The sequence below is a fragment of the Anabrus simplex genome, chromosome 1 (assembly GCF_040414725.1).
Source record: "Anabrus simplex isolate iqAnaSimp1 chromosome 1, ASM4041472v1, whole genome shotgun sequence".
Lineage (NCBI taxonomy): Eukaryota > Metazoa > Arthropoda > Insecta > Orthoptera > Tettigoniidae > Anabrus > Anabrus simplex.
Window position 1 is genome coordinate 573,081,681 of NC_090265.1, and position 16,116 is coordinate 573,097,796.

Here is a 16,116-nt window from a genome sequence, read left to right on the forward strand (position 1 = left end):
ATCACCATTCTTCTTTTACAATATCCAAATTCAACCAAAATTTTCCAATTGTACTGGTAAACATGTAGCTTCAATTCCAGGATACTCTCAAGTTAAAAAAGCTTTTAATAGACAAGCCTCAATCTCAATTCCGTTCTTATTATCCTTTATCCTATAATCAGTATTCTCAATTCAGTTCCTATCCTCCATCTCTTCTCCACATCTCCACTTCTCCCACTTCCCCCACTTAATCATGCAATAATAAATATAATAATACCATTACCCAGATTCTTCAAGGCCGGAACATTCTTCAAAAAATTAAGTGTTCTTTTCCGGCTTTCATCTTAAATATTTTTAGCATATTAATGTCTTTCAAATGATAATATTTCCCTATTGTTTTGTCTTTCCCCTTTCTCATGAAGCTAATTAGACTCTGATGACCAAGAAGGTTTTTATCTATGTTAGCCGGGCTGAGTGGCTCAGACGGTTGAGGCGCTGGCCTTCTGATCACAATTTAGCATGTTCGATCCTGGCTCGGTCCAGTTGTATTTGAAGGTGTTCAAATACGTCAGCCAATATGGGAAGATTTACTGGCACGTAAAAGAACTCCTGCGTGTCTAAATTCCGGAACCTCGGCGTCTCCAAAAACCGTAAAAGTAGTCAGTGGGATGCAAAGTAAAATAACTTTATTAATATTATTTACCTATATTAGATTATAATGGTCTGTAATTCTATGAAACTATTACTCTATTTCTCCTACTAAATGTCACTGTCTTCTTATTTAGTTACCGTATTTCTCAATATCTATAATGATCAGTTTTCAGTACAATCCCTTTGCGTTTATTCCATTCAGCAGTAAATATCAAACGCTGGCAGAGGAATTGGATTCCATACCCGGTACCAATTTTATCTCTTATTTTCTATAAAGACATGAATAATACACAATGAAGTTCACGTGCAAAATAGGTGGAGCAAGTGCGTTTAGTGACTTAGAACGTTGAATGTATATCGGTTGCCGTATCAATAAGCAAACAGTCAGGGTCATTTACACCCTTCTATAAGTGGTCTTATCGAGGACGTGACTGTGGATTGGAAACGATAAGACACCACCAGAACAAAACGTTGGCCGGGTAGGCCACGTGTGTTGACCGACACGGGCCGTCGATAATTGAAAAAGGTGGTCATGTAAAATTGCACGACATCGTGTGATACCATCCTCCATCAATTCCTCACTGATGTTAATTGTGCAGCAAACACTCTGACTGTGCACCAAGAAATACGAGGACTGGTATTGAAAGCTCAGGGACCCGCTCATCAACCGCAAATTTTGCTGGTGAAGGCTGGCAGCAGCATTCAGTGGTGAATGCGAATGGCCTGGCTCGCGGGTGTTATGAACAACACCACTGGTTCGTGTACGGCTCGATACGCGTAATTTGGAGTTACGATTCATGCTATAGCATGTGGCAAACAGATCGGGGTGTTCATATGTAGAGAATGCCCGCTGAACGGCACATGCCAGCCACTATAGTGCGCACTGTGAAATTTTGAGGAGGTGGGCATGAAATGGAATTGGACCTCTCATAATAATACAGAGCACGTTAAATATGGAAGGATATAAGGACATTTTGACCATCCGAGTATTTTCTGCGTCAGAGGACCAGCATGACTATGTTCCCTGCCATAAAGCCAGGTTCGCTCGTGAGTAGTTTGTGGATAATACAATTGCGCAAAATGAACTGGACAGCATAGAACCCTGATTCCAATGCTGTGTAAAACTTCTGGGATGAATATAACGCTGTTTCTGATCCAGATTCCAGTAAACCATGTCTCTAACTACACTTGCCACATTGTTGCAAGTCCCCGAAAACATTCCAAGCAGCCTCCGCAGGAAGTATAAATACCAAGGGTGGGTTTTGGTCCACCCAGTATTAATGTCAACTAATGCGAAGTACAGTCACTTTCATTAAAAATTTAACACCTTGAAGGACTAGAGATAGTAAGTTCATATTCACAGGACATGTTCATTAATATGTTCTGCAGAAACGATTAGCACTTAAGTCACCTAGGTTCAACATGTGTCCTCTTGCCTAGTAGGCAATGGGCTCCACATGGCCACTGAAAACTTGTTTCATGCGTGATGGCATAGACGCGTATAAGGCGCGAATGGCCTCCTGGGTATAGCCATCCATCCTTCATTCACCTGGTCCCACAGTTCATGTTTGGTATTTGACATTGGGTCACAGTGCCGTACCCGTTGTTTCACCATATTCCACACAGTTTCGATGGGCGAAAGTCCAGTGACCGGGGGGGGGGGGGGGGGGGGGCTGGACAACAGTGACAACAACAAGCCACATGTTCGCGCAGCAACATGTGGTCGTGCATCGTCGTGCTGAAATATGGCGTCTGAGGTGTTGCGCAGAAAGAGTATGACTACAGGTCACAGGTTGAAATGGTCATAGTGCTCTGGACACGCACCAACTGTGATTTGTGGTTGTACTCAATAACATCCCGCACCATAAGGTCTTGAGTTGGCGCTGTATGTCTTGTACGAATGCAGTCAATGTGATGTCTCTCCCCCTGCCTGCATCGAATCAAAATGAGACCATCATTTTCAAACAAACAGACCCTGGATTCGTCCGAAAACACTATCTGCTACCATTCCTGTCCCCAGTGACGTCGTTCGATACACCATTTCAGTCTAGCATGTTTATGCACATTAGTCAACGGTAGGCGGAGGCGTGAATGATGTGGCGGTAACCCAGACTGTATTTGTAAACTATTATTATTATTAAGCGTATGGAATTTACAGAATGGACAAGTATATACAATATTATAGAAAAGAAAAACCTGCAAACAATATATGGTAAGTAGGGAACAATTACACATGGATTCCTAAATTGTTTATCCACTGCACTAGGGATTCTCGGACATCAGCAAAGTCTTTTGGGTCTCTACCATAAGCACGCAGAGGGCATTCGTCCATTATATGATGCATGGTCTGGACTAAAGCACCACAATTACACGCTGGAGAGTCCTCGAAGCCCCACTGGTGAAGGGAGAATGCAGATCTTCCACAATTAGTACGAAACCTATTTAGTGATGCCCACGTTCTTCTTGGCAAACTGAAACCAGCTGGGGCGCGGTTTGGAGAGGCTTGGCCACTCCGGAGCTGTACGAATCCATTGCTCTTTCCATTCCTCTTTTAAATTGAAACCAGCATCCATTAGATTCTTAGCTGTTTTCATTGGTGGCTTACGGGATTTCAGCCTTTGTCTCCAGAGATCTGCAACATCTCTGTGGATAGGTAGAGGTGGATTGGACATGATCTTATCACATTCTTGAACAAGGGCTCTTGAACGTCACAGGCTTGGTGGAGCAATGTGGGACAGACTGTCATTTCTGATTGTGTACGATGAGTTACACAGTCCCACTGTTGCGTCAGGGCCGAGGAGGACCCATATCTGCCCTGCAATGCCATTTGGATGAGGTGTCGATCTTCTCGGTGGCGGTCTATTTAGTGCGAACAGACCCCTCTCGTCGTGTTCTACGGACTTCTATGAACCATTCTGTACACACCCGTTGCATTGCCGACACATTTCGTCCCACACGAGCAGCAATTTCCCGGATAGATGCATTACGTTCTTTCAGGCCAGTAATGCACACTCTTTCAAGCTCACTCATTTGACGGTGCGGTTCTCGCACACGTCTGCGAGGTATCCTGCACGTCTGCTCAAGTCACACTGATCCATTTCCTTCGGTATATAGCAACAACGAGAGCCGCAGGCACAATTTTACCTGTCAGTGGTGTGCGCCGAAGTATCGATCTGGGCCTTGAACCTGAGGGCCGACATGGTTCAAATGCTAATCGTTTCTTGAGAACATACTAATGGACATGTTTTGTGAATATGAGCTTCATATCTCTAGTCTTTGAAAGTGTTATGGTTTTTAAGGACATGAGTGTATATCTGAGGAGTATTTAGGCACCAGTTTCAAATAAGTGCCCGATTTCTTTTGATCTAAGAGTGTATCCGCGTCTAATAACCGAGATGTATAGTGAACGACTGTTGACTTAGATTAACTTAAAGGCTTTTGAATAGTGATAGAATAGCTCCATATCTGAGCACGGTTCTTTATTTAATATCCGTACTTACTGCGCAGCTTAATAATGAATTTCCGTCTAGATGTCTTGAAAATCTCCGTAGCTACATGTCGATTTGCAACGGAAAATTCACAGTTTATGTAACAATGATTCATTTGCATTAGTAGAGACCATGCGCTATCCTTGTCATTAATTTGATATTTGGTTACAGATATGTTGAAAACAACGTTGTCCACCCATTAGGTTAGGTTACAAGGGAGAGGTCACTGCATGACAATGCACTGTGACCAATTAGATCTATTGTGCATCCCCCTTATGGTGTGGGTGAAACACTGTGTCAGCGTATAGTCTACTGTCAAATGACACCAAGGGGACTGCTCAAGGCTTATTGTTCCATCCGATGGACGAATCACCATTGACAGGATCATATGCCTTCGTTCCATGGGAACACTGTGGAGAGGTTTGAAATTGAACCCAGAGTTTTTGGTACGCATTCTAATGACTGGAAACTACAAACTACCCTCTCTCGTATCCCACCGGCCAACATCAAGATAGTGAAATATTTTCCACCAATGGGATACAAAAATTTCGGCACCGAGCGAGTTGGTCATGTGGCTAGGTGCACGCAACTGTGAGATAGTGGGTTCGGACCCCACTCTCCGCAGCCCTGAAGATAGTTTACCGTGGTTTCCCGTTTTCACACCAGGCAAATTCTTGGGCTATACCTTAGCTGAGGCCACGGCCGCTTCCTCCCCACTCCTAACCCTTTCCTATCCCATCGTCGCAATAAGACCTATCTGTATCAGTGCGACGTAACACAGATTGTAAACAAAAAAGTATGTTTTAATTTCAGAAAGACACATCTTACAACATCTTCGAGGTATGGTCTCTATATCCGGTTCCAATCCTTGTCAGACAGCATCCTAGGTACTCGAAGTGTGACATCTTTTCAAAGATGTTTCCGACAAAGGTGATAACATGGTTGGTGATTTTTCTTGCTGATTCCGTGAATTTAGTTTTCTAAATGTTTAAGGTGAAATTCCTTGCTTATTTCGTTGATGATGTTCAGTAGGAATTGGAGGTCGTCTAAATTTGTCAGCAAGTAACACATTGTCCCCCACGTAACCGGTGGTGTTCATTCGCTTCCCGTTCACCTTGTTTCCTTTATCAACTTCATCAAGGGTGATTCGAATATGAGCTTCAAGGATTGTAGAGATGATACTACCTAGTATTACACATTTTTGTACCATGATCTCTGGTCTCCAAATTTGATGTGAGCTTTACGACTCGAATTCAGCTTTCTCATGATGATCACATCTTTTCTATCAAGCCTAATTTACTTCTGCTTATGTATAAGAATATCTTATTGAGAGCTACGTTTGGAGACTGACACATACGTTTTAGATTTTATTGTAGGACAATTGGTGGGGTCTGTTATTTACATTTTATGCACCATATGTAAAGAAAACTCTCGGATAGTCACCGTTCTTTGACTAAAATCGTGAATATCGCCGATGTTCAACTCCCTTCTGATGTAGACTTGTATTTTATACATATAAACCTTCTTTATGAAATGTTCTGCGAAACGGTGAAATCCGAAACAAGATCCGTTCTTGAGATCAGGCCATACAAACAAAAAAAGTCACCTACCGAGGAATGTATTTTACTGTATATGTAATGTGTAAAGAAAGAAATTCTACCAATTCTTCATCGTGAGTCTTTACACATCCCTCGCAGGTCTGAATGGATCAGGCGTTACGTATGAAATGTCTGAAACTTGAATTTTGTCAAGACCACAATTGGCCAAACAGTGCTCCTCGGGCTCGAACACAGTCTGGTTGAACGACGACAGCCTAGCCTTGCCTTGCCAACCAATCCGCTTTCAAAGAGATTTCAAGAATTTGAATGGCTCAACGCCAAATTCACTAATCAGACCCTTTACGTCTTTGGCTGAGAACGTTCCCTCTTTCTTCCAGCTTGAGCTGATAGGTCTACAGTGCAACACGCGGTTCAAGGAAATATTTCTGCATTCACGAAATAATCATGCCTTTACCATACACTTCCTACTGAATACTTGATGAAGTCCGGGTGCACGTTTAACGAACTTCAACCTTTACAGCTCCATGCGTTTGACTTCATCGTGAAACCTTGTTCCAAAGAGAGAGCACATTGTATCTAAACGAAAATACACTAACACACGCCACATCTCGCCACAGTTTTCATTTCTTTACTGAGAAGAGAGACTACTGTGTCTACATGCGAAATACAAAAATTATTATTTTCATCATATTATGTTTTTACAAAGGCTGTAAACGCAAACGCCCCTTGCGCTTACCTCCGCCTGCCGCGGAGCGACGACCAGTCGGCGTTGTGTTCCTAAAGACACACTAGCGCGCGAGGAGTGCAGGTTTTGGCCACAGCGGGTCTAGACATTCCTACCCTACGAGTAGTAGATCTCGACAATGCTCCAACAACAACTACTACTACGATACACTGAGTACAGTACAGTACAGTGTAGAGAGAGCTTTAAAATGTTTTCTCATATTTAAACGAGACAAATGCTGGGGCTGCACTTAATTAAATCAATGGCCGCTTTCTTAACATTATTAGCCCTTTCCTATCCCATCGTCTCCATAAGACATATCTGTATCAGCTTGCATTCGGGAGATAGTGGGTTCGAAACCACACTGTCGGCAGCCCGAAAGATGGTTTTCCGTCGTTTCCCATTTTCATACCAGGCAAATCCTGGAGCTGTACAGTATCTTAATTAAGGCCACGGTCGCTTACTTCCCACTCCCAGCCCTTTCCTATCCCATCTTTGCCATAAGACTTGTATGTGTTGGTGTGACGTAAAAACAAAGGCTTTACGAAACTCTTACTCATCATAAAGGAATTACTAATAAGACAAGTTGATTGAAGCAATAAGTTGTGAGGTAATAATAATAATAATAATAATAATAATAATAATAATAATAATAATAATAATAATAATAATAATATAATAATAATAATAATAATAATAATAATAATAATAATAATAATAATAATAATAATAATAATTGATTGAGAAAATTGCAGAAGTCCGCTGTCTGTAATTTCGCTCATTTTGTCAATTTTTCAGATATTTATCCGTTTTAGGTCAATTCAAGAAGGTATCAGTGGTTTTAACTTTGGTGTCAGTTTGTCTGTCCGGCTGTTCCATCATTAGGGCGAAACGTCTGAATAGATCTAGACCAACTTTCATATTTAGAATATAGTAATCCAGGAACAGGTTTATACTTTTTTGCTAGTGGCTTTACGTCGCACAGACACAGATAGGTGTTATGGTGACGATGGGATAGGAAAGCCTTGCAGTTGGAGGGAAGCGGCTAAGATACAGCCTGGTGTGAAAATGGAAAACCACGGAAAACCATTTTCAGGGCTGCCGATAGTGGTATTCGAACCCACTATCTCCCGGATGCAAGGTCTCAGCCGCGCGCCCCTAACTGCACGGCCAACTTGCCCGGTGGGGTTCATACTAAAACTAGAACAGTTTTCTTCATTTTACTATCATACTATTGATTCTCCGTAAAATTCGAAGGCCGTATGTGAAACTCCTCTTCATTTTAAGCAACTTTTGTTATGTGCACGATTTCGCTTACTCTTCAAATAACGGAGAAAATAACTACATTCTGCGGGTTTCGTGCTCTGCATTGAGTGACCGACAACGGACCTACCGGTTACCACGGCAACATCTCTGGCTGCTTGTCAGCAGGGAAGTAACGTAATGCCATTTTCATCATGAATCCTCTAAACTCGTGATTGTTCGTTGGGCAGAAGGCGAGATAGATGTAAAGCTGCCATTCTGCGGGATATTCGCGGACTACCGTGGGCGGTTACAATCGTCTTCGAGTAGCACTAAGGGAGGCTGTTCATACGTCAACAGTATTGCGGACTGTAGGCCACTATTTCGCACCTTACGGTGCTTTATGGCATTTGCTATAAATTTTAGTGTACTTATATTCTACTACTTTTTATACTTACGTTCTCTCCTTTTATTCCTTGCCTCTGTCTTGCCTCCTTATACTTTAGTAGTAACACCATAAATCGGCTTCTCATCTAGGAATCCCTACGCCTAAATATTCCCCGTTACCGCTTTCGTATATGCGTAACTCATATAATTACAAATTAGTGAGGAACATTTTAATATTTTCAATGCATCCAGTTGGTATCTACACATTTGCCCTATCGGGCCGTCCTATCTTTCTAAACTGTATCACCATCTTCCTTAATTTCTCCGTATCTATGCGAGTGCTAATCCCGAAAACTGGACTATCTTTCCTTTGACGGAAAAAGTCAAGATGTTCAATTGTGTAACTTCTTGGCCACAAAAACTATCGAAATATAGAGGAAATTTTAATGACGGTGCAGGCCTTCGTTTCAGGTTAATTGGTGGCTAAACGGTAAGTCGTATCACAGAAAAGATAACACAATCGGTTTTTCAATTTGGAGAGATCTACGACTTTGGTCCTATGACCTCTTGTCGTATGTCTATACGCTATATGGAGCTGTATTTATCGTTTTTAGGTCAATTTTCAAAGCCTTGCACGTATATTTTAGAGTTTGACACACAATTAGATAGAATAATCAAATTCGGCACGCACACTGACACTACCAGAGTTCATCCGCTAGGAAAGTTTTATGGTTCCATCTGCCACGTAAGTATCCGGAAAAAAGCAATGTGTGAAAGCTGTACTCAAATTGCACCCTATTCAACGTTTCTAATGCAATCTAACCTATAAATATAGGAGAAACGAGAGAAGGTCATAGGTCCAACCATGTAGAACACTAAACTTGGTATCTGATGGCGCAATCCTTTTGTCGATATGACGTAACGTAGAAAAGCAGTATATCTCGACATGAAGATCTGCAGTTATAAACTCGCCCATGCCTATCAATATAAATTAAGGTATAGAGGGTCCACTGTCTGTAATTTAGTTTTTGTCAGTTTTTCGGATATTAATCCGTTTTAGGTCAACTCAAGACCGAATCAGTGGATTTTACCTTTCTTGTCTGTTCGGCTCTCTGTCCGTCTGTTTGTTTGCCCGGTTGTTCCACCATCGCGGCGAAACGGCTGGATGGATCTCGACCAAACTTCATATTTATACAAGACTGAATCAAAAAGTAAGTTACACTAGCTTGCCGCGTGGGTACGCTGTTTGTCGTGACCGTGGCCAATGCGGAGAAAGCTACAGTAACTGCTGACACGTCCGATAGGAAGGTTGGTGTCGTATCCCGCCGCGCTTTGTGAGCAGATCGGGTTAGGCTCTACGGCGCGTCAACTGAATTTTAACTCCAAATTGGAGGTGCGTGCAACGATCGGACATATATGGGCTAAACGGCTCAATTGCAAAGACATTCATCGTGAAATAGCTGATGTACATGGTGAACGTGCATTTTATCGCCCAGGTATTTAAAGTAGTGTAAGCAATTTGACGCCGGACGCAAGGATCTCACGGACGAATATCGTGAAGGCAGGCCCGCAACGTCCAGTACCGTTGCAAATGTTAACCGTGTGATTGGGATCATTAGAGAGAATCGGTGCATAACACTGCAGGAAATTGTCAGCATACTGAACATGCCATATGGCAGCGTCTTCTGCATTGGATTTCGTAAACTGTGTCCGAGGTGGGTCCCACGTCTGCTCACCGATGTTCACATGGGACAACGTTTCCAATCGTCACTGATATTTTTGCAACGTTATTCTGTGGGGGAAGGGCAACGAGTTTTCACGGTGAATCATCACAGGGGATGAAACGCTGATCCACCACTTCACCCCCGAAACAAAGAGAATGTCGATGAAATTGCCACATCACCTCTACGAACAAAGAACAAGTTTTCTTCGACATGGAGGGTGTGGTGCACGAAAAATTCATGCCGAAAGGCACGACAATCAACTCTGCTTCGTATTGTCAAAAGTTGAATCGGCTGCGCAAGATTAAAGAAAGGCGGCGGGAGAAATTTAGCGTTAGTGTGATTTTGTTGCACCATAACGCAACACCTCATAAGGTCCACCAAACGTCCGAACTGCTGTAGCGATTGAAGTGGGAGGTATGGCAACATCCTTCATACAGTCCAGACTTAAAGCCATGGGATTATCATGTGTTCTGAAAAAGAATCTCGGTGGCCGATGATTCCAAAACGATGAGGAAGTGAAAGCAGCTGTTTCGAGGTGGTCACATAGCGCGGGAGGTGATTTCTACGCATCCGGAATAGAAAAGTTAGTTGACTGTTCCGAGAAATGTTTACACTCTCTTAGGAACTATGTGGAAAAGTGAGCTTACGTTGTATGTGGTCATTGCCGTGTTGCCTATGTGTAGGTGGTTTCATAAATGTCCATAACTTTTGAGTATAAGTTACTTTTTGATTCGCCCTTGTAGTATACTTATCCAGGAACACGTTTAGATACGCATATAATTTCAAAATAATTGAATTTAAACAACGTTTTTATATACGCAATTTCTCCAAACTCGTGGTTGTTCGTTGGGTAGGAGGCAAGAGAGGCGTCAAGCTGCCCTTCTGCGGGATATTTGCGGAATACCGTTGGCGGTTACAATCGTCTTCGAACAGGACAAAGAGAGGCTGTTGATATCCCAAAAATACTATGGACTGTAGGCCATTATTTCGCACCTTACGGTGTTTTATGACATTTGCTGTAATTGTTACTGTATTTTTATTCTGATTACGTTCTCTCCTTTTATTTCCTGCCTCTTCCTTGCCTCTTTATGCTCTTTATTAACACCGTAAGTCAACTTCTTATCTAGGAATCCCTACGGCTAAATTTCTCCCCTGTTACCGCTTTCTTAAATCCATAGCTCATATCATCACAAATTAGTGAGGGTCATTTCGTTTTTTCAATACACCCACTTCGCTTTTGCTTTAGAATATAGATCTGCATTTCTCGATAATAATCAAAGCCCCCAACTCGATTATGACTGGCATAAGGAAAAGGAGCCTGTCTTTGTAATGGAAACGCCACATCTCCATTGTGAATGGCAGTAAACAAGTGAGCCTGCTGTTATAGTAGAAACTCCTGAACTCCATTGTGAATTGCGGTAGAAAATGTGGCCTGCCATTTTCATTAAAACTTTCCACCGCGCATCTTACATAGCAAACAACGTCTGGGGGTCCTCCCAGTGGTGATTCTCGGATAACACTAAGAGACGTGCAATTTAATATAATCATACTCACCGCATGTACAGCAGTTTACGTAGAAATGTAGAATACCCTAGCGATGCATGGGTACATTTGCTAATAATAATAATAATAATAATAATAATAATAATATAATAATAATAATAATAATAATAATAATAATAATAATAATAATAATATCTCAGTTTCCGTGTGCAAGCATTTTGATTTAATGTAATTTGGGTAGTGTGCTTGTCATTTCGAAGTTCTGCTTTGTTCTACCAGATGGCAAAAATATCTGAGCTGCGTTGTATAATGAGTGTGTAACGTAGTCACTAATGTATTAAATTTCTTTGAAATCAACATTACGTAGGATTCTACGTCATACTGCATCCGTGTTCTGTTTATTTTCAAGACGTTATCAGTTAATTCCAGTATTGACTTCATTCTCAATTCCAGTATTGACTTCATTCTCAAATTAGATGGTATTTGATCGATCGCTGATCGTATCTCGTGGTACTCATACTTGATCTGACGGCTCTACTGCTAGGCACCAATAATTAATTTATGCACTATCCGATTTGCGGGACTAAACCTGGCCTGCATTAGCGTGACAGGGTCTTTCAGTGCGTATTCGGCTAATACTGGAATTGTAATACACCACAATGGCTGGCATTAGCATTTATCCAGGTCATTAGATCACACATACTCTTGTGTAATTAGCCAACCTCATTCGTTTATGGATTTCATACAAATACATATGGAACATTTCCTCCATCCATGAGTTGATACCAGACGAGTGAAGTTTAGGTCATTTCAGGTCCATAGCTGAATAAATGAATTATGCCAGTTTTTATAGTTTGTTGAGTGTTGTCACTCTTCTCCTATTATTATCAAATACTGTTTAATTCTGCTCAGTCGGTTGAGGAGCTGGCCTCCTGATCGCAACTTGGCAGGTTCAATCCTGGCTGTGTCCGGTGGTATTTGAAGGTGCCCAAGTACGTCAGCCTCGTGTCAGTACATATACTGGCACGTAGAAGATAGTTGCAGTACAAAATTCCGGCACTCGGAATCTACGAAAATCATAAAAAATAGTGGAACGTAAAAGCAATAACAATGTTTATTTATCCTTGTTACCATCAAAAACGCACCACTGTTGTTCTAAGGGCTATAAATATTGTGTTAAACAAGCGAATAAATGAGAATTTATGTTCAGCGCGTGATCCAAACTACAGAAACGGGACTTCTCATTTCAAAAATCCTACATCCATTCTTCGGGTTTCGCAGCGTGGCCCTTTTCGGGGGAATCCCGTGAAAATGTTACACGGCCATTCTCCACTCTTTACCCACCGCCCCACTTCTCGCAAAGTAGTACACTACAAAATCTTACATTAAAATAGAGAACAAGAACAATACGATCAACATCAACAGTTTTACAGTATCAGTATATACTTTATTTTCCTCCAGATCTACAGTAATTATTACCATACCTTACTGATTCGTTCATGGAGAAAAATGACAAGTCTAACCTAGACAAGCTAAAGTTTTCCAACTCTACTTGCTAGGCAAAAAATGCACAAACAAACAAACAAACAGACAAGATAATAAAATAAAATAATAATAATAATAATAATAATAATAATAATAATAATAATAATAATAATAATCAAGTGGCCCACTGTCAATTACCTTCCGGGGTCCGAAGGCCATGGCCATACGGCAACTTTGTGGACAAGATGAAAATAAAAACAACAACAAATAAGGCCAAAAAATTGGCAGAACAGTACAAGGAGGTTAAATACCTTCCTTCATATCTCTCCTCACTGGACTCGCGAACCTTGCACATTTCCCCTTACCTACTCAGTTTCGCTGATCCAACCTTCATATTACAATACCTGCCGTGATAGCGTGACAAATTCTCCTCACATTGCAACTTCCTACATGTACTACTTCCTTATTACCAGTCATAATCAAGTTCCACCATAAGTTCACTAATCAATGAGTCCACTATTTTTCCAATTTACAACTGCTTATAATTCAATATACTTAACCATAATAATCACCATTAACCTAATGTGCACTTAACAAACACAACCACTCATAACCACCACCACTCCCATCTAATTTTCCTTTCAGGCCACCCTCACATTAAATAAATCCTTCTTGCCAAAATCTCACTTTGCCACTACCACTCCTTTCATCCATCTCATGCCCCCTACTCATCATTAAATTATACTTATCTATCCCAATCAAACTCTCATCCTTCAGCAACCTTCACTCAAAATTCCCATCATACTTTCTAATCTCCTACCACCAACTCAGCCTGTACATAATCTCTCTCATCTTCACTATTCACTATTCATTTCAACTACACTTACCAAACACACTCTACCGTTTATCACCATTCTTTACATACCACCGCATCTGCCTCTTAATCATAATTACTCTAACCTTCACTTATAATTCAAATATACTCACAGTCAACTTCCACACTTGCCCTCAAGTCTAATCACTCTTAGCGACCTTCACTCAAAGATCATCATCAAACTTTCCAATTTCATATCCATCCAAATCAAACTCTTATCCTTCAACTAGTCACTCTTCCAAATTACCTTAATTACACTCAGTTTACTAATCATTTCAATTAGAGTACTCTCTACCATAATTCAAATATAGCCACAATCAAACTCCACATTAAATTCACAAATCACTACTAATTCTCGACCCTCTCATGCCACCAACTCATCATTCACATATGCTTTACCCTCCAAATCAATTTTAAATTACCTTAATTACACTCAAATCACTAAATATTTCAATAAATATAGTCACAATCTAAGTCCACAATAAATTCACTAGTCATTACAAATTCTCGTCCCTCTCTTGCCACTAACGCATCATTCACATATACTTTAAACTCCAAATCAATTCCAAATTGCCTTAGTTACATTCAATTCACTAAACATTTCGAAATGAGTCCAGTTTACTTACTACGACTACTTGACTTTTTATTTATCGTCACTATGCCTTCGACACTTTTACTTTTCTTACCCCATAGTTCCTTTAAGCTCAAACGTCTCCATTTAGCCAAGGCGCCTTTTGCTTCATTTTCTGCTTTCCTGACTCCCTCTAAGACTGCTTCTAAGATATCACTTTTGCTGGGTGCTCCTCTCTTGCTAATATGCACATCCTCACCTGCCCTACTGCTTTCTTCTTGCTTCAAAATCTCTTCCAATACTTTCGTTTTCGTCACTGTCCAATTACGAGTCCAATTCCAATAGCTCACCGCCAGTATCTGGCCCCTAATATATGCCTTCAACCCCTGCAGTCTTGTTGTCACTAAACGCTTCTTCAAAATTTCGGATTTCTTATACTCCTCTCTTCCCAAATCTTTCTCAATCCCAATTTTCTCACTCCGTAGATTACTGGTGTCCTTGACACTATATCTGCCATCAGCGAAGATAGCAGCGACACTTTTATGGGTCTGCGCCCTGTCACCTTGCCTACCCTCTCCACATTATCTATATCGACCTCACTAAAGTCAATTTTCCTTTTATTTTGAATGACATCTCCCACTTTATGAATAATGTCCACTTTACCTTCTGTCGTTTCTTCCTCCACCCCTAAATAAATATGGATTTCTTAAGATCCTTACTGCAGGCTGCAGTTTCTTTCTTCAAATTTACCACCTCCTCTTCCATATTTTTTATTTCTGCCTTAGTGACACCATTTCTATCTCACTGTCTTCGATCTTCGACTCAGTCTCTTTCGTGTATTCGTGGATCCACTGCCTCATCTTTTCATGCTCCTTAACTTGCTCCTGTAGCATCATTTTTAACTGATCAAACGGGCATAACTCCTCCACTACCACCTTCCTTATAACTTCTGTGCCTTCCCAGCTCATGATGCTACTACTCTGTGGGCCTGTATTTACTCCACTCCTCCAATAACCAGCAGTACAATGACCACCACTGCCGCAAACAGCATCTCCGCCTTCACTCCCATCTCTACTTTACCTTCCTTTTTATTATTAGTTCCCTTCTTCATTCTTCCCTGCCATCTCCCGATAATGACCGTGTATTGCTCTATACCGATCATCTTCCGAGCTTCCTCGTCACACTTCTCTTGACCCGTCCGCTCGCCCACTCCTTCACCACTCCACTCAACCAGCACACACCACACGACACGTCCGTTCCCTTTGCTTGCTTATGCTAGACTGTCCTCACAAAGTAGGGAGATTATTATCAGCTAGAAACACTTTTGATGTCTTTAATATCAAACAGCCTTTCGAGATTCTTCATATTAAACGTATGTTTTAGTTATTACTATCTGCCTATTTTATGTGAATAAATTCATGTACTTAAAACGTGGTAAGTCTATCTGAAAACCTGTGTCGTTGTGTTGGCTGTATTGGTATGCATATTTCTAATTAATTACAAGTATTATTGGGAATGAGGTGGTACCTCCAGTTCTGGAGAGATACGTCGCTGTGGGGTTCACTCAGCTTACAACTAAAATGTGTAACTAGTCAGTTCCTCGAAAAAAACTGCTGGACGTTGAGGTAGTGAGCTCGTGCAGGGAAAGTGGTCCTGGAGTTCGCTCAATCTACACCAGAAATGGGAAACAGGTGAATTACTGGAGCCAAAGGGATTGACCATTCCATCTCACTTAGTGTTGAAATTACGGGAAACTCGTAATAGTCAATACACCCATCTACCTAGGCTAGGGTCAGAAAAGATCTTTTGCCGTAAAATTAGGCCAAATCCACTTGAAGTTCCAACCCCAACTACTTACGAAAGGTCAAGAGGAAGAAAAAAATGAAATGGTGTATTGCTTTTAGTGCCGGGAGTGTCCGAGGACATGTT